Source organism: Scyliorhinus canicula, chromosome 9, assembly GCF_902713615.1.
Source record: "Scyliorhinus canicula chromosome 9, sScyCan1.1, whole genome shotgun sequence".
Lineage (NCBI taxonomy): Eukaryota > Metazoa > Chordata > Chondrichthyes > Carcharhiniformes > Scyliorhinidae > Scyliorhinus > Scyliorhinus canicula.
The window spans coordinates 129885681-129904444 of NC_052154.1; the positions used below are offsets into that span (position 1 = coordinate 129885681).

Genomic DNA, 18764 nt, shown 5'->3' on the forward strand with positions numbered 1-18764 from the left:
ACCTGTAGGAAACAGGGAAGGTTGATTATCCTTGAAAAGAGAAAACTGCGCGTAATATGATAGATGTTTTAAAATTATGAAAAGTTTAGACAAACTGGATACAATAAAGTGTTTTTGTCACATACAAAATTCAGGCATAAGGAATTGCATTTACAAATTGACAGCAGAAAATAATACAGGAGGAACATTTTAACCAACAGGCTGATAAGTAAATGGAACATATAACCAGTACAGGTGATGAAACAAGAAACATTAAGAAGGAAATAGACATTTTCTCATCGAATAGCTAGGGTTATTCCAAATACATCAAAGTGGAGAAATCAACCAAAACTGATGGCTGCCCAATTTCACTCTCCATTCAGCTTTGTCAGTTTGTAGGATGTAACGGACAGTAAAATTGATGTGCTTGGACAAGAAAAAGTGAGAGTAGGTGCGTGCATGCTGGAGAATGGGGAGGAGATATTTAATGATGTGAATGTATGAGAATGTGTCTTTGTGGACATTGTGTATACATTGAGATTCTACATCTGTGAGACTCTCAATTTCTGGCTGTTTAAATGCATGTATTTTATTAACCGACCAGCCTAAATGAAGGACCACAAACAAAGATTATTATTGAGATTGAAATTATAAGATAAATTGTGGTTAAAAAGACTGCAGCTTTTCAGAGTAAGGAAAGACAGAATTCTAGACAAGGGGTGGAATTCTCTGTGTAGCGACACTGGAAGCGTGAAACACAATTAGATGGAGAATCGTACGTCAGTTGACAATCGAGGCCAGCACCAGACATCCAATGGAATGCCATGCTCCGGTGCCTGGACAGCGGCGGGAATGCGTTTCACGCTGGCATAGAAAGGCAAATTGTACAGCAATGGCCGTTAGCATATCAATAACAGGCCCGACCTGGAATTTCCGGCCTCCCGCAATGCTCCACCTCCAGCAGGCAGAAGTGACGCCAGTGTGGTTCACTTGTGGTATTTAAAACTGGGAACCGGGCGTCATGGCTGCTGAGGTTGTGAGAGGAAGTAAGCCGAGTACCCAAAGGCATAATTGCGGGCTGCCAGCTATGCTGCTGGCCGGGTTAGGGGGGCATCTGCCAGGGCTGGGGGAAGTTATGGGGAGTGACCAGGTTATGAGCCGTGGGTTCGGGGGTGTCTCCCCCACCCCTCTTCCTGGGCACAGGGCGTTATTACCAAAGCCTGCAAGGTAGCCGTCTGTCTGCACATTCTACTAATCACCACTGAGTCCTGCAAATGTGCAGAGCGCCACGAGCCGGATGACTGATCCAACTGCACCTTGCAGGCGCTGCATGGTTGCTGACACCCTTTCATGTAGTCTCCGGCTCTGTGTCTGCATCGCCAACATTGATGGGACCACCTTTTCCAGACGGCAGTTAGTCTCTGGGGCCGGGCACCACCCTCTCAGGAGTTCCTACCTCAGCCTGATGTACCGCAGCATGTTTCTGGTGTGCATCAGATAGTATCCCAGGAGCCTCTTCATTAACATGCCCAACTGAGCTGAGTGTCTCTGGGACGTTTAGGTGACAGCAGTGATGCAAAGTCGGTGTCAATCCCATACATGTCCTCCAGGGTGTTGCGGGGTTATCGCTCCAGACGGCTCCACCCTGTTGCCTGATGAGTCACGGAGTTGCGGCTCGGGACAGGGATATGGCTGGTTCCTCATTGTCCAGTGGTGACCCTGCAAGACACAATAAAAGAAGCGTGGTTAGACACCAGTGGGCGGCTGTGGGGGGGAGGGATGACTCACGTGCCATAGGGACATTGCAATGAATCGAGAGTTCACCTGGCTGTCCCATGCCGACTTGTGGCTCGGCAACTGCCCGTTCTGCCACCCCGCCGACCATATCCAACGCCCTCTGCTATGCCACAGTGAGGGGGATGCAGGTCCAGTGGGCCCTCTCTGGCCTGTTCTCGCTTCCGGCGATTGTGGTCTTCTCCTGGGGGGGGGGGGGGGGGGGGGGGGGGGGGGGGGGAGGGGGGGGGGGGGGGACAGATAATGCACAGTGTGAGATATTCAGATGCAGGTAGAGCAGGGAGTTCGCAGCTCGTGACCTGTGTGCGTGCAGCACCCGGCCATGGCGGACAGTATGCATGTTAGCATGTGGTGCAAGGTGGGGTCCGAGAGGGCTATCGGTGGGTGGGGTTCAGTCACCCTATGGAGTGGGGTGGGGGTTGTGGTTGCGCCTAGGGTGCTGACAGGGCACCGGGTGGTGATACACCGGCCGTGATTCTCCGCAAATGCGGCGAGTCGTAAAGGCTGCCGTGAAACTGGCCGTGTTCTCTCCGCGCCCCCTCCCGGGACCCGATTCTCCTCCCCCGGACGGGGCTAGCAGCGGGGCCCCGTGAACCACGGCATCGCGGCCTTAGCGACCGTCGCTAAGTCCGCGCGCCAAGCGTCATGCCGGCTGACGCGCACGATGACGTCAGCCGCGCATGCGCGGTTTGGACGGCTCCAACCCGCACATGCGCGGGGCCGTCATCTCCCTCGGCCGCCCCGCGGACTGATCCTGCGGGGTGGCGGAGGGAGAAAGAGTGTGTCTGTTACGGACGCACTGCCCTTGATCGGTGGGCACCGATCGCGGGCCCATGCCCCCCTTGGCACGGCCGTGGTACAGCCGTGCCAATCGGGGCCCTGGATGCCCAGAACGGGCATGTTGCGGCCGTTTTTATGACGGCAGCAAGCAGGTGTGTTTGCTGCCGTAAAAACGGCCGTAAAGGCCTGGGAATTCGGCCCATCGGCCTGGGGAGCCGCGAGCAGCGATTTGTGTCGTGAGGCGGCCGTGGGGGGGGGGGGGGGGGGGGGGGGGGGGAGAATAGCGGGAGGGCGGGAAAAATGTCGGGAAGGCCCTCCCGCTATTCTCCGACCCATCGTGGGCAGCGGAGAATTGCGCCCACCAGGTCTGGCCTGGGGCGCCGTCCATCCTTACCCATTGCTGCCCACCCACCTGCCTGGGTGGGTGAGGGTACAGGATGGTGAAAGGGCACAGGGATGATGACTCACCCAGGTCGCCCTGAGGAGATTGTGCAGTTTCTTCCTGCACTGCTGCCCAGTCCTCATGATGGCACTCGTGGCCTCTGCCACTTGCGTTCAGGCCAGGTTGACATCTGAGGGTGGCAGCTTCCTTCCCGCCCCAGGGAACAGAGTGCCCAACCTCTCCTCCAACAGTGTCTCAAGCTCTGCGTCGGTGAACCGCGGGGCCACTCTTTGTGGTACCATCTTTGTTGCTGGAATGAGAATGTGTGGGTAGTGGGGTGCTTCTGTGCAGCTCAGGATTGTCAGGCTCTTGAATGCCAATCCCAACAGCAACAAATCCAATGCCAGCTGGAATTGCACTAGTTCCACGTGGAGCCAGGTGTGGCCAATTTGCATGTCCTGAATTGCTTCAGGAGCGGCTCCACTATCGGAATCGTAGAACACCCGCGATTCAGTCCTGACGTAACTAGTCTCCAGAACGGAGAATCAGCCGAAGGAGCTCCATGGTTTTGAGAACTTGAGAAATAATGAGTTGCAGTAGCAGACAGTGCAGAAAATCTTGATTCAACATAGTGAGGAAGATAAAAGGAAGAAGATTGCTTGGAATGACATGGAATGGAGCCCGGGACATACCGGGGAGGGGTGGGGAGGGGGGGGGGGGGGGGGGGGGGGGGGGATTTCAGAAGGGTAATAACTATACACATATAAAACAGAAAAACAATTTCGGTTGGAAGATATAAATGCAAAATGGCTCTTGAAAATACCCAACTAGATTTTTATTGCACTTTGTCCAGGAGTATAGAGTGAATTTTTAAAAATATATTTACAGGATGTGGGCTTCGCTGGCTTGGCCAGCGTTTGTTGCCCATCCCCAATTGCCCTTGAGGAGGTCATGGTGAGCTGCCTTCTCAAACCGCTGCCATCCCTGTTCTGCAGGTGTAGTTACAGTGCTGTTGGGGAGAGAGTTCCAGGATTTTAACCCAGGAACAGTGAAGGAACGGTGATATATTTCCAAAAAAGGGTAAGTAAGTGACTTATAGGGAAACTTCAAGTAATGATGTTCCTCTGTATTTACTGCCCTTGTCCTTTTGGATGGTAATTGTCGTGGGTTTGGAAGGTGCTGCCTAAGGAGCCTTGGTGAGTTCCTGCAGTGCATCTTGTAAATAGCGCACACTACTGCCATTGTCCGTCAGTGGTGAAGGGAGTGAATGTTTGGAAGGGGTGTCAATCAAGCGGGTTGTTTAGTGCTGGATGGTATCAAGCTTCTTGAGTGTTTCTGGAACTGCACTCATCCAGACAAGTGAAGAGTATTCCATCACATCCCTGACTTGTGCTTTGTAGATGATGAACGGTCTTTGGAGAGTCAGGTAATGAGTTAGTTACAACAGGATTCCTAGCCTCTGACCTACTTTCGTAGCACAGAATTTATATGGTTAGTCCAGTTCAGTTTCTGGTTAATGAAAATGAAATGATAACCGCCTGGATGTTGATATTAGTGAAATCTCCCTGGATGCAAATCTTGGGTTTTATCAAATGCCAAGTCAAAATGCAGTCTAGACAATGGAACAAATGCCTATAATTGTTCTCAGAACTCCTGTGGAAATTGTATTTGTGTGGTCTTTATCTAATGAATGAAGAAAAGTGGCAAATGGAATTCAATGAGAAGTGTAAAGTAATGTTTTTGGGGAGAGGAAACAAGGCAAGGAAACACACAATCAATGGTAGGTCACGGTGAGGTGTAGAGGAACAGAGGGACCATAGTGTGCATGCCCTTAAATTCCTGAAGAAAGCAGGAATGTAGATACTGTGGTTAAGAAGTCCTTAAAGAAGTCCTTTATTCGACACAACATAGAATATTAGAGCAGGGAGGGTATTCTAGAACTTTATAAAATACTAGGCCACAGCTAGCGTACTTGCACACGGTGCTGGTCACCAGATTACAGGGAGGATGTAACCACACGAGAGAAGGTACAGAAAATATTAAAGGGATGTTGCCGGAGATGAAGAATTTTGCAATGAAGAAAGATTGAATAGGGTGAGGTTATTTCTTTTGTAACAGAGAAGGCCAAATGGAGATTTAATTTAGGTGCATAAAATTATGAGGGGCCTATTCAAGAGAGAGGATAGGAAGGACCAATTTCCTTTCGCGAAGAGGTCTCTAGCAAGAGGCATAGTTTTAGAGGATCAGTAGGAAGTAAAGAAAAAACTTTTTCATCCAGAAATTGTTGGGTTTCTGAAATCCACCGTCTGAAAGGGGTGTAAAGACAAAAACTCTTAACCCTTAAAATGTATTTAAATATTCATTTGAAAATTCTATATTCCACAAGACAACGGACCAAGAGCTGGAAAGTGGAATTGACCTAAATAGTTCTTTTTGGCCATTATGAACACAATGGACTAAATTCTGTGCTGTAAATTTATATGATTCTATAAAACCCAGCACACAATTGACCTGAATCATGTATGAAACTAGAAAGCCCAGATGTGGAGATGCTGGCGTTGGACTGGGGTGAGCACAGTAAGAAGTCTGACAACACCAGGTTAAAGTCCAACAGGTTTGTTTCAAACACTAGCTTTTGGAGCACTGCTCCTTCCTCAGGTGAATTTCCTCAGGTGTTGTAAGACTTCTTACTAGAAAGCCCAGGAAATAGAAATGTATTACAGATATATTGGGTCTACAAACTCCACACTTTCAGTACTTGGGCAGACAAGACAGTTGATTGTTGGTGTTGAATGCGCAGCTCGTTTCTACATTTGCGGAGCCCCCAGACCAACACAAGTTAACATCCACTGAGTATGTCAAGCACAGAACAACAGTGGGAATTTCCTTTACCATGAACAGTTAAACCTACAAATAAACAGCATCGCCATTAACAACTTATTTGCCCCGTAGGGACCACTGGAATTTAATAATAATCGGGAATGTCAGACCATATTGTGCATCACTGTCTTCATACACATCAGTCAGGCTTGGTACACCTGAGGTATTGTACACTACAGTGAGCTTTTCACACAAGAATGATGCAGGATCTTCTGTTGCTTTGAAACAAATGATGTTCAATATGTTCAAAATGAGCACCCAATGCCTGAAGAGATCCCTCAAGGACCTGTCTCTTCACATAGTTCACTCTTCATCTCTGACTGAAAGAACTAAAGCTTCACAAGAAACTGGATGGATAATACACATCTTTACAAGTTGATTGAGCATCATTGCCTGTGCATTCATTTTAGATTTATTCCCCAATTTCCCCCACATTTTATTGGTTTTAATTTGCAGTGAATAGTTTCTGTGGGAGTTCACCCAAAATGTTGTAAGCAAAAGTAAAAGTCCCCTTTCTACTCACTTCCTTGTCAAAATAAACACATTCAGAAGGCCTATTAAACTATAACCGATAAAAGAGAGAATGCTGTTGAAGCTTTTGCGATAAATATAGCAACTGATATATATTATATTTCATATTTGTGGCAGTAATGTAATTAAAAAACCTGATTTAAAATACATACAGGCACTGTGTCTACTAAGGACTGATTTGTCTGGTTTAGCACACTGGGGTAAATAGCTGGCTTGGAATGCAGAACAAGGCAGCATCATGGGTTCATTTCCTGTACCAGCCTCCCCAAACAGGCACCGCAATGTGGTGATAGGGGCTTTTCACAGTAACTTCATTGAAGCCTACTTGCAACAATGAGCCATTATTATTATAAAACTGTAATTAAGATGTTGTAAAAGGTGCGGTAATCATTCATTCCAACCATTTAATTGTTTACAGAGAGATTGGAATATTGTTTTGATTGCAAGAGATTCCCTAGAGCAGTGCATCTCAAACTATCTGATGTGGCGTACCGGCAGTTTTTTTTTTCAATGTGCCAGGGACCGGTGAGCGAAACAAGCCAATCCAGGATTACTATCTCTTTCTTTTGTGGAAAAACTCCAAGTACCGGCAGACGATGGCTCGCGTACCGGCACCGGTACGCGTACCACACTTTGAGAAGCACTGCCTTAGAGTATAGATAATTTGAGGGATTGTATTTAGTTCTAGCTAAGCAGGTGGTGGGAGATCTTAGTGGGATACAGGTGATATACTGTCTGCACTGAGTGTTGGTTGGCTGAGTGAGCTGGGTGGAAACAGGGAGTTCAAGTAGTGAGTTGAGGAGGTAAGTAGTAATACAACTTGCTTTCAGGGTTAGCTAAATTAGTTCTTTAATTGGGTAATTAAAAGCTGCACTTTAGTTATTTGCATTCCTGAAACAGGGGTCAACTTTAGCTCTGGCAGGTTAATTGTGAAACTGTACCTTTGAGAGGTTCACAATGAGACACTGCAATTTACATACTGCCGCAACCGGTCCACGGCAGATGCCATCTCCCTGGCCCTACACTCATCTCTAGAGTATCTCAACAACAAGGACTCCGACGTCAGACTCCTATTCATTGACTACAGCTCCGCTTTTAACACCATAATCCCAGCCAAGATCATATCAAAAGTCCAAAACCTAGGGCTTGGCTCTTCTCTCTGCAACTGGATCCTCAACGTCCTGACCCATAGATCACAATCAGTAAGAATAAACGCCACCTCTGTTACGTTCTTGTACAGACACAATTACTGAGTCGGCGTATTAAAGGACATCTAGTTCAAGACTAGTTTATTTTATTGTAGTATAATAAACTGTGCGTAGGACACTAATGCTATAAAACTGGAACTAATAAAAACCTGACCGACCACAATGGTTTATCCTCAAGACTCATCCAGGCTACAGTGTCACTTGCTGCTACTTGCTTTACACCTACTGATCGGAGGCTATACATATTTACACATACATTTGTTAATGCATATCACTACATCCCTTTCCCTGAGATTTCAAAGAAAACATATAATATATTATTTCAGTAAATATTATATATGATATACATAACCATGTATTTTACATCATGTACAGTTATATTGTCCATTCACAGATCTAACCGTTCCGGTTTCTTTCTGTTTCTCATTCATTGTCTCAACTTTGGTAAATCTGGTAAATCTATGATTGTACTGAACATCTGTAGGTGCATCTACTATGATTGTCTCATTGTTCTGAACATCATTCTTTATATTGACATTTAACTCGTTCACTGCTTGTGCCGATGAATGTAAACTTTCACATACATGTTAGCTTTGCTGTTCAGCAACAGGTTGCTTCACTGTGCTCATCTATTCCTCCTTAAAACCATCCTTGCTCAGTTATCACAGAATAGGACCTTGGACCTGTTTTCTGCAATTCCCTAGCACATTTTGGCCAGCCGTCAGGATCAACCACTCTCACCATGTCATTTGGTTTCAAAGGTTTCAATCACCTGGTAGATGTGCCATAATATTCCTTTTGTTTCTTCTTCTGAGATTCCATTTGATCTCATATTCTCATTCAGCCTTTGCTTGGTATGGCATGGCAGAATTAGTTGTAATTTCCGATTCATCAACATTGCTGCTGGCGATTAAACCACAACTTAATGGAGATGTTTGATACCTTAGCAGTGCTAAATATGGATCATCTTTAATGCCCATAGCCTTCTTCAGAACTGCTTGACTATCTGAACCCTCTTTTTCTGCTTTGCCATTTGATTGCGGGTATAATGGACTTGACGTTACATGCTTAAAATCATATTACTATGCAAACTCCTGCCATTCTTTACTGTTAAAGCATGGTCCATTATCACTCATTACTAACTCAGGTTTTCCATGTCCTGCAAATGTTGCTTTAGTATGCATGATTACACAATTTGCTGTTGAGCTAGATAATTGTGCTACCTCTGGATAATTTGAATAATAATCTACCACTATCAAATATTCTTTACCATTAAGGTAGAATAAGTCCGAGATGGGACGAGAAAGGAATTAGGACACTAAAAGATTTGTTTCTGGGGGTGGTTTTGCGGGATTGAAGGAGCTGGGAGTGAAGTATGGGCTGGAGCAGGGGGAAATATTTAGATACATGCAGGTTTGAGACTTTGCCAGAAAGGAGATACAGAGCTTCCCAGTAGAGCCGGCTTCCACATTGCTGGAGGAGGTGCTGATGACAGGGGGACTGGAGAAGGGGCTAGTATCGGTGGTTTTCCGGGCTATTTTGGAGGAGGAGAAGGCGCTTCTAGAAGGGATCAAGGAAAAGTGGAAGGAAGAGTTGGGAGAGGGTATGGAGGAGGGGTTCTGGTGTGAGGTGCGCCGAAGGGTGAACGCCTCCATCTCGTGTGTGAGGTTGGGGCTGATACAGCTGAAGGTGTATAGAGCGCACCTTACAGGGGCCAGGATGAGCCGGCTCTTTGAAGGGGTAGAAGATGCGTGCGAACGTTGCGGAGGAGCCCCCCAAACCACATTCATATGTTTTGATCCTGTCCAAAGCTGGAGGATTACTGGAAGGAGGTGTTTAGGGTAATCTCTAAAGTGGTGCACGTGAAACTGGACCAGGGCCCCCGGGAGGCCATATTCGGGGTGTCGAACCAGCCGGGGTTGGAAACGGGCGCTGAGGCAGATGTTGTAGCCTTCGCCTCGTTGATCGCCCGAAGGCGGATCCTGTTAGGGTGGAGGTCAACCTCTCCACCCTGTGCCCTGGCGTGGCAGGGGGACCTGCTGGAATTCTTGATGCTTGAAAAGGTCAAATTTGAACTGAGGGGAAGGATGGAGGGGTTATACAATTCATGGGCGTTATTCATTATGCACTTTTGAGAATTGGATCACATTGAACATTGGGGGGAGTGCTGGGAGGGTTGAGGGGAGAGAGACTGTATGTGTTAATGGTGACTATGGGTGATTCCTGATTCCTTTTTGGCATTTGTTTATGTTAACATGCGGGCTCATGTCTGGAGTTTGGTGGGAGGATGGGATTGTTGTTATTGATATGTGGATTGACATTACATTCGTTACTGATTATTGTTTATTGTTGCGTGTAAATTTGGGAGAAAATGTGAAATAGGAGGAGAATAAAAAATATTTTTTAAAAATGTAGTATAAGTCTATCCCAGCCTTTTGCCAAGGAACTGACACAATTTCACCGGTTTTCATCGGTTACTTTGCTTGTGGCTATTGATAGCGTTGACAAGTGGTACACTTTTCCACCATGTTCTGTATGTCTCTGTTTATTCCCGGCCAATATACAGTATCTCGCACTCTTCGCTTGCATGTCTCGATTCCAAGGTGACCCTCATGAATCTTTTGTAGCAACTCCTTGCGCAGAAACTGTGGAATTACGATTCTCTCTTGCCTCAGTAACAAACCATTTGTTTTGTCATGGGCCGGAGTTTAGAAAACTCCAAAGTATATCATGGAGTTCACCTGACCCATGACTTTTAATAGATTGTGGTTATGGAGAGCACAAGGATCCACGCTCCAGGTGTTATGCAACAGAGACCGTAAGTATTTTAAAAACAAAACAATGTTTATTCTATGAACCCAGTTAACATTTTATAAACACACTGTAAACATCTTATCAACTACCAACACACGTAACCCCACAGATACAATTCTCTACAGGTAACCATTAATACCTTTCCGAGCAACATCCTTAAGTTAAAGCCTTTTTAAACAAAAACAGCAGGTTTAAATTCTCTATAGAAACAGATATTACTTTGAAATCATCAAGTGAGCTGAAGACATTCTTTAGCTTGTAGAGAGAGAGATCATTACACATCTGCTTGCTTTGAATACAGCTCTCCAACTGAAAACGAAACTACCAACACACGTAACCCCACAGTTAATGGTGGGGATAATGGTGTTGAAGGTGGAGCTGTAGTCAAAGAATAGGAGTCTGACGTAGACGTTCCAGGGATGAGTGTCAGGCCAGGGAGATAATGTCTGTTGTGGACCAGTTGCGGCGGTATAGGAATTGCAGTGGATCAAGGCATTCTGGGAGTTTGGAGTTGCTGTGTCGCATGATCAACCTCTCAAAGCACTTCATAACGATAGATGTCAAGGCCACTGGATGGTAGTCATTAAGGCACATTTCCTGGTTAATACTACACTCCTGGATGCTTCACCCAATGCCAGTGTCTATGTATTTACATTGTGGACCTTGTGCTGCCCTATTATGTATTTTATTTTAATTTTATTTTCTTTCTCGTGTACTAAATGATCTGTTTGAGCTGCTCGCAGAAAAATACTTTTCACAAAAAACAAATCCAATCCAATCCAAATTCCTGAGCAATTCACATATAGGTCAGCGTCAGAACTTCCACAGGGTCCTTCTGAGCATCTTCCATTGTCCATCCGGTCTCCGGTGATCCAGAGACTGGAAGATCTGGGCCTTTATCTCAAATGTGTAATCTGATCCGGCTTGTTGTAAAACAATTGAAAGTCTCTGTGTTGTGTAATTAGATCCAAACATCGGCACGGTGGCACAGTGGTTAGCGGTTCAAGAAGGTGTCTCACGCTGCTGAGGTCCCAGATTCGATCTCGGTCCCGAGGTACTGTCCATGTGGAGTTTGCACACTCTCCCTGTGTTCACATGGGTCGCACCCCCACAACCCAAAAGATAAGCAGACTAGGTCAGGGTTTTCAAAGTGTGGGTTGTGATCCGCAGGTGAGTCATGGGCGGTTCCCTCCCACAAGTCCCGAAAGTTGTGCTTGTTAGGTGAATTGGACGTTCTGAATTCTCCCTCTGTGTACCCGACCAGTGTGGGGATTTTCACAGTTAACTTCATTGCAGTGTTCATGTAAGCCTACTTGTGACATCAATAAAGATTATTAGATTATTAACCTAGCTGAAACCTAACTAGCGTAACTTGATCCTAGAAACATTTTGCAGCCTTTTTCACTTGTCCTGCCACTGTCAGAGACATGTTTGCACAGACCCAGAGATTTCTCTGTTTCTCCACTCCTTTTAAAATTGTACTATTGAGTTTAGATTGCGTCCCCTCATATTTCTTACTTCGCCCTATGGGGAGTTTCTGACCTCCATCCTACACGTATATCAAAGGTTTTTCTGAACCAGAATGCCTGCTGCAATATGTTAATAATTTGTTGCTGGCTACAAAAACAAATCAGGAGCCTCTCCTGTTGTCAGGCGAACTGTTTAAATTGTTAAAAAGGCATTTTGGAGTGGGGTGGCCCTGGGAAGGTCCTTTTCAAATCGTGGATAAATTAGGAGAGGCCACTTCAAAAACAAGGAAAGAAAATTCAATACACATCACATTATGGGCATCAGAGTGGACCTTATTAAATGGATGCAGATGTTTAGAGATGTCATATTTTGTCTTGTGTCCATAGGTAAAAAATGGCCACAATGGAGATGAAATTAAGAAGAAGAAAAGGGAAGCAGATGTTGTGATGACAGAGGAGAAGCAAACAGTGCAAATATTTATATTGAAACAAAAGAGCATAACAGAATCTGAAAGAAAAAAATATATGTCCAGCCCAACTAGCTAACCTCAGCATCAATGGACTGGAAGTGATAGAATCAGGAACTGTATTAGATAATGACGTGTAATGAGATTGCAATGGTTGTGTTAGATGTGTGCTTGCATATGTCAACAGAAGTATCTCAATGGAGTTATTCACAATGAATAGACAAAATGATGTGAGAATTGTTAACAAAAGGTTGGAAACAGGTGCTGTTGGGGGTGGGGGTGGGGGGGGGGGGGGGGAGGGGTAGGAGAGATGGGTCTGAAGGGTGCAAATCACAAAGGAGATGCAACCTGACAGAGAATGGCTCGGATTAGGAGCTTCAGCAGGCTTGGCAAGGATAAATACGATAGATATGGAAAACACGTGGGAGGGCGATGAGGGAATTAAGAGACAATTTAAAAGAATTATCAAGCATAAACCAACAAGAGGATAGTAAGCTGAGAAAGCATCAGGACATATTGGGTGTACAATATGTAAATTACAGGCCGCTTTACATATTGTACCTGCACCCAATGGACTGCAGCGGGTCAAGAAGGTTGCTCACCACCACCTTCTCAAAGACAATTAGGGGTGGGCAATAAATGCTGGCCTAGCCAATGATGCCCAGATCCTGTGAATGAATGGATAAATAAAACACTATTATCCACTGAAGGAGTAAAGAATCTTGAAATGATTCAAGGTCTGATAAATTAAATAATATCTGTGAATAACAAGGCCAACCAGAACCAAAATGTCATTAGATGCATCATATGAAGCATGTATATCATTTGAGATGAATACAATCCAAAAAGGACCAGATAATATGGAAAATAATCATATCCCTTACTTTATCCATGAAGAGCAGTTGAAGAAGTTATTAGATTGAAAGGGATACACTGATTACAATATGACATGCCAAAGTGGGAATGGCCAAACTTGGTCCCACTAAATGAGGGCAAGGGCATGATCATCAGCCTAGTGGCATTGCACTTGCTGACAAAGAACTGAAATCATCTTTGAAAGTATACAAGGTAGAGCCTAATTAAATTATTGAAGACTCTGGATTGGTCCCAAAACACAATCAATGTGACGAAGAACATTTGAAGAATAGTGGAACTTGGACAGCACTGTATATAGAGTACTGCACCCAAAAATAGATCGCCTGGGTCAGTAGGATGATGTGGTATGGAAAGAAACTACTTCAGGCTTAGGTTAATGATTCATAAGGAATCATCGAATTATCAAGGATTCTGCTGTGGTAATAAGTAAAGCGGCCTGTAATTTAGGCCCGATAAAATCAGACACTTTAAATTAAGAACTGGATATTTTAAATCAAGCCACAGCCAACGCCAGCAAACAGCCTGATGGGAATTTGAACTTGGTCTAGTTTGAATACACAAACTCAGATAAGTTGCCAGGACATGTCTGGATCTGCCCTATCAATCACCCAATTAGGTGAATTGGACATTCTGAATTCTCCCTCAGTGTACCCGAACAGGCGCCGGAGTATGGCAACCAGGAGATTTTAACAATAACTTCATTGCAGTGTTGATGTAAGCCTATTTGTGACATTAATAAAGATTATGATTATGCAAATCAACCAGTTGTCCTTGCTGCATTAGGGTCGCTCCAAGACCTGTCTCACTGGCATCATACTGCAAGGTGACTTCATCATTGACATCATGGTACTTCAGCACTGGCATTTTCATTACTAGTTGCCAGCAGGGGCTGGTTTTGCACAGTGGGCTAAACAGCTGGCTTGTAAAGCAGAACAAGGCCAGCAGCGCAGGTTCAATTCCCATACCAGCCTCCCCAAACAGATGCCGGAATGTGGCAACTAGGGACTTTTCACAGTAACTTCATTGCAGCCTACTTGTGACAATAAACGATTATAATTTTTTTAGAGAATGCTGCTTCTTGTTCTGTGCCCCAATATAAAAGCACGTCATTGCCAGTGAGCTTGCATAATTTTTCACACACCAACAACAAATTGGGCCAAAAATTTGCTAAATTTAAATGATTCCAACAAATTGAAACCACAAGAGAAGAGGAAGGGTGCTGAAACTAATGGGAAGGGGGGGGGGGGGGGGGGGGAGATATCACCGACTGAAACAGCAAAATGTACAGTCAGTACAGTCCCACAGTCAAATGAAGGACAAAACAAACCTCTCTGTAAAATCAAGCAAATTAGCACAGGCAAGAAAAATGTAATGTATATAAGCAACAACTGTTTATAAATATGAGAAAAGCCAATAAAAAGATTTTCCAAAAAAAAGATTGGGCTGTCAGACTAATTTGTCCTCTTGGTTTGAGTATCGTGCCATCACACAGCCTCAACCTTACTTTTGAGGGCTTTGCATTTGGATTGCCACGTTGAGCCACTTTGCACAGGCCTGTGAAGGTCATGATATTGCATGAAGTACCAGTGTCCATCTGACACTTCTTGCTCACTTGATGTTCCCCTTCTGCGGTCATCATTCTAAGAGTCACAAACCATTTATCACCTATAGACCTAACAGAACCAGTGTTGTATGGTGTATCGTACTTCATTAGACTATTTGACTGTCATCGGGCAGCACGGTAGCACAAGTGGATAGCACTGTGGTTTCACAGCGCCAGGGTCCCAGGTTCGATTCCCCGCTGGGTCACTGTCTGTGCGGAGTCTACACGTTCTCCCCATGTCTGCGTGGGTTTCCTCCGGGTGCTCCGGTTTCCTCCCACAGTCCAAAGACATGCAGGTTAGGTGGATTGGCCATGCTAAATTGCCCTTAGTGACCAAAAAGGTTAGGAGGGGTTATTGGGTTACGGGGATAGGGTGGAAGTGAGGGCTTAAGTGGGTCGGTGCAGACTCGATGGGCTAAATGGCCTCCTTCTGCACTGTATGTTCTATCTCTCCAATGGCCATCTGTTTGGCTTCTTTCTAGGCAAACAGGTGTATGAAATGATTCGCCTTCTGGAATCTAAAATACCGATTTCCTCACATTGGACTATCCCACCTTTGTATGCTGTTCTTCGCAGTATGTTCATCATGCCTTTTGTCTGTAAACGTTCTGCTCTTTCAACATAACACAACTCTGCACATCTCAATTCCAAGCTTCTCCGATACAACATGTGAAACACAATGCAATTTGTTATATTCTAGTAGTGTTCAATCCAACATACTCCAACAAAGCAGGCTTAATTAAGGAAAACCATTTCATTTACTTAAGTCCTTTTATTTTTTTTGCTTTATTTCCACATGGACTCAATCAGCCTTCCTCGGGAGAACCCGGATATTTTTTATATTTGCAGGATATTGACTGAGCTTCACATAAACAGCTGTAAGGTTGGGGCATTTCAAATGATACTCGGTTTTAATTGCAGTCATGGAAAATATGAGATGTTTAATTAAAGATGAATTGATAGACTAGACGCTTTGTGATGCAGATAAACAAGGTGGTTGTCGAAAGGTTAATGAAATGGAAAACTCAGTGAAAGATAAAGAATTTCAACAACAGTGCTGAGGTTGTTATTCAGGTACAAAAATTGGGGTTGAAGGGACCCATCATTCTGAAGTGGCTATACATTAGGAGAGGGGGAATTCTGAACTGAAATGGCTAACACTGAGCAGGGGGTGAATTCTGGACTGAGAGAAGCCGATCGTGAGGGGAGGAGGCATTGTGAACAAATGCTGGCTAATAGTAATGAGCGAGGGCTTTCAAAGCTGAGAAAGTCTGATCGTGAGAACTGTCTGAATGGAGGCATCTGACTCCGGGAAAACTCAGAGTGGTTGGGATGGGGGAGAGGTGGGAAGATGGAATTAGAATTTTCAAATGTTAAAAATATTACTGTTCATTGATTAAAAAATATCTCAGATTATTTAACAGCACTATTAGCACTGTTCTCAATATGGGTTAAGCATTTTGTAGTAATGGTAGTCGTTGCCCCTCCCACTTGTCAATCATCCAGTGAGCGGCCCCAGTGTTGTGCTCAGAGGTAGTAAGATGGCGACATCTCAATGTGTTCCCAATAAAGTTTATGTTTGTTTGCAACAAACCAGCTCCTGCCTCAAGTTATCACACTGACAATGAGAATAAATCCGACCGATGCTGCGTGTTTTGCCCTGGTTTCCATGAGTGGATCATTGTGCTGAAGAAGGCCATTCGGCCTTTAGAAAGAGCACCCCACTTAAGCCCACATCCACTCCACCTAACTGAAGGTCAATTTATCATGACCAATCCACCTAATCTGCACATCTTTGGGCTGTGGGAGGAATCCGGAGCACCCGGAGGAAACCCACGCAGACACAGGGAGAACGTGCAGACTCCGCACAGACAGTGGCCCAAGCTGGGAATGGAACAAGGGACCCTGGAGCTGTGAAGCAAATAGCTACCGGTGCCTACCACAAAGTTCAAAAACATCTAAGAAGTTTGAAAAATTCGGAAGGTTGGAAGAGGCTTCAGAGAAAACACATGGGGAAAAACAGTTGAAGCTTTAGAAAAACAGAACAATTAAATTTCCCCGCAGTCCAACAAATTGCGACTGCGTTTGTTTTAAATCAGGACACAGAAGGAACACATTGTGGCAGAGCTGACAGCTAGCAATGTTTTCTGAACACACATTCCGAGACTTCAAAGCACGGGTAGATCAAAGATTGAGAAAGCCAACAGAATTCAACATTAACCGGACCGGCAGAGAGTATCCTTAGATATTAACTCCCAGACCTCGCCTCCTTATAACCATGTCTTAGTAGTTGCCGTCAAATCATACCCCTTTGTCTTTATTTGTGCTGTTAACACATTAACTTTGTTCCAAATGCTTTGTGCGTTCAGACACAAAAACTTTAAGTTTCTTCTATTATCAAATTTCCCGACTCTTGTCTGATTCCTGGGTGCAATATTACTTTCACAGTTCTGTATTCTTTTTATTTTCTGGGAGCAATCCACCTTATCATTAACTCTACCTCCTCCTTTAGCTTAGATTTTCTAATTTTCCATATAACTGACCTCTCAACACCCCCCCTCCCCCCACACCCACACACACACACACACACACACACACTATTGGCAGAGCTCCACAGTGCATACCCAGCCACAAAGATGAAGATGTTGGCACATAGTTGCATCTGATGGCTAGGGTTAGACAGTGACATTGAGAATATGGATAAATACTGTTTCCTTTGCCAGAATCAGAAGCAGCCTCCTTCAGCTCCTCTTCATCTCTTCATCCATGGGAATAGCCTCACCATCCTTGGTTCAGACTGAATATTGACTATGTGGGATAATTTTTAGGCGCCATCTTCCTGTTACACATTTACACACATTCGAAGTAGCTTGATGTCTACACGGTTAAGATGCCAACTTCAGCTGCAACTATTGAGAAGCTAAGTCACTCCTTTAGTCTACATGGGTTTCCCGAGATCATTGGAACTGACAATTGAACAGGTTTTACTAACACAGAATTTCAGAGATTCAGACCAGAACAGTATCCGTCACATAAAGACTTCTTCCTGGTATCCATCGACAAATTGTCACACCAAAAGAGCTGTCCAGACCTTTAAACCTGGAACAAAGAAGTTGTCTGGGGGTATTTTTAAAGCTTGTCTTTCCAGATTATTTTCGTTTTTTTAACAAACATTTTATTGAGGTATTTTAGGCATATAGAAAAAGTGACATCGTACAGTATTAAACAAAAAGAAGTCAAGACACAAATTAAACATAGTGCAAACCATAGCTCTGTTCACACACGGACCTGCCTCAATATCCCCCTACTCTACTCTACTCTACACTAGCCCCCCACCCCCCTGCTGACGCTTACTGCTCTGCGAAGAAGTTAATAAATGGCTGCCACCTTCGGGCGAACCCTAATAGCGAACCTCTCAAAGCAAACTTGACCTTCTCCAGGCCAAGAAAGGTCGCCATGTCCGATAGCCATACCTCAGCCCTCGGGGCCTTTGAGTCCCTCCATGCTAACAGTATTCGTCGCCGGGCCACCAGGGAAGCAAAGGGCAGAACGTCGGCCTCTCTCTCTTCCTGGACTCGGGGGTCCTCCGAAACCCCAAAGATTGCCACCTCCGGGCTCATTACCACCCCAGATTTCAATACCCGGGACATGAAATCTGCAAATCCCTACCAATACCTGCTGAGTTTAGGGCACGACCAGAATATATGTACATGGTTAGCCGGCCCTCCGGCGCATCTAACACACATGTCCTCCAGCCCGAAGAATCTGCTCATTCGGGCCCCCGTCATGTGGGCCTGGTGCACGACCTTAAACTGGATCCGGCTGAACCTGGCGCATGTTGCGGTCGTGTTCACTCTGCTCAGGGCTTCTGCTCCATCTCCCCCCCGAGCTCCTCTTCCCACTTAAGCTTCAGTTCCTCGGTCTGCGTATCCTCAGCTCCCATTAGTTCCTTGTAGACGGCTGAGACTCTACCCTCTCCTC

At 45.0% G+C, this 18764-nt stretch overlaps 1 long non-coding RNA gene across 2 annotated transcripts in view; it reads left to right on the plus strand.

Annotated features, from left to right (window-relative positions):
* Positions 1 to 18764, plus strand: part of LOC119971685 — a 135531-nt gene that overhangs the window by 65812 nt on the left and 50955 nt on the right. The window contains exon 3 of one of the 2 annotated variants that reach the window (XR_005461895.1): positions 12225 to 12563. The exons of the other annotated variant lie outside the window; for it this stretch is intronic. This is a non-coding gene — a long non-coding RNA (uncharacterized LOC119971685). Of the gene's footprint in view, positions 1 to 12224; positions 12564 to 18764 lie in introns of those variants that run through there. 2 annotated transcript variants of the gene reach the window in all.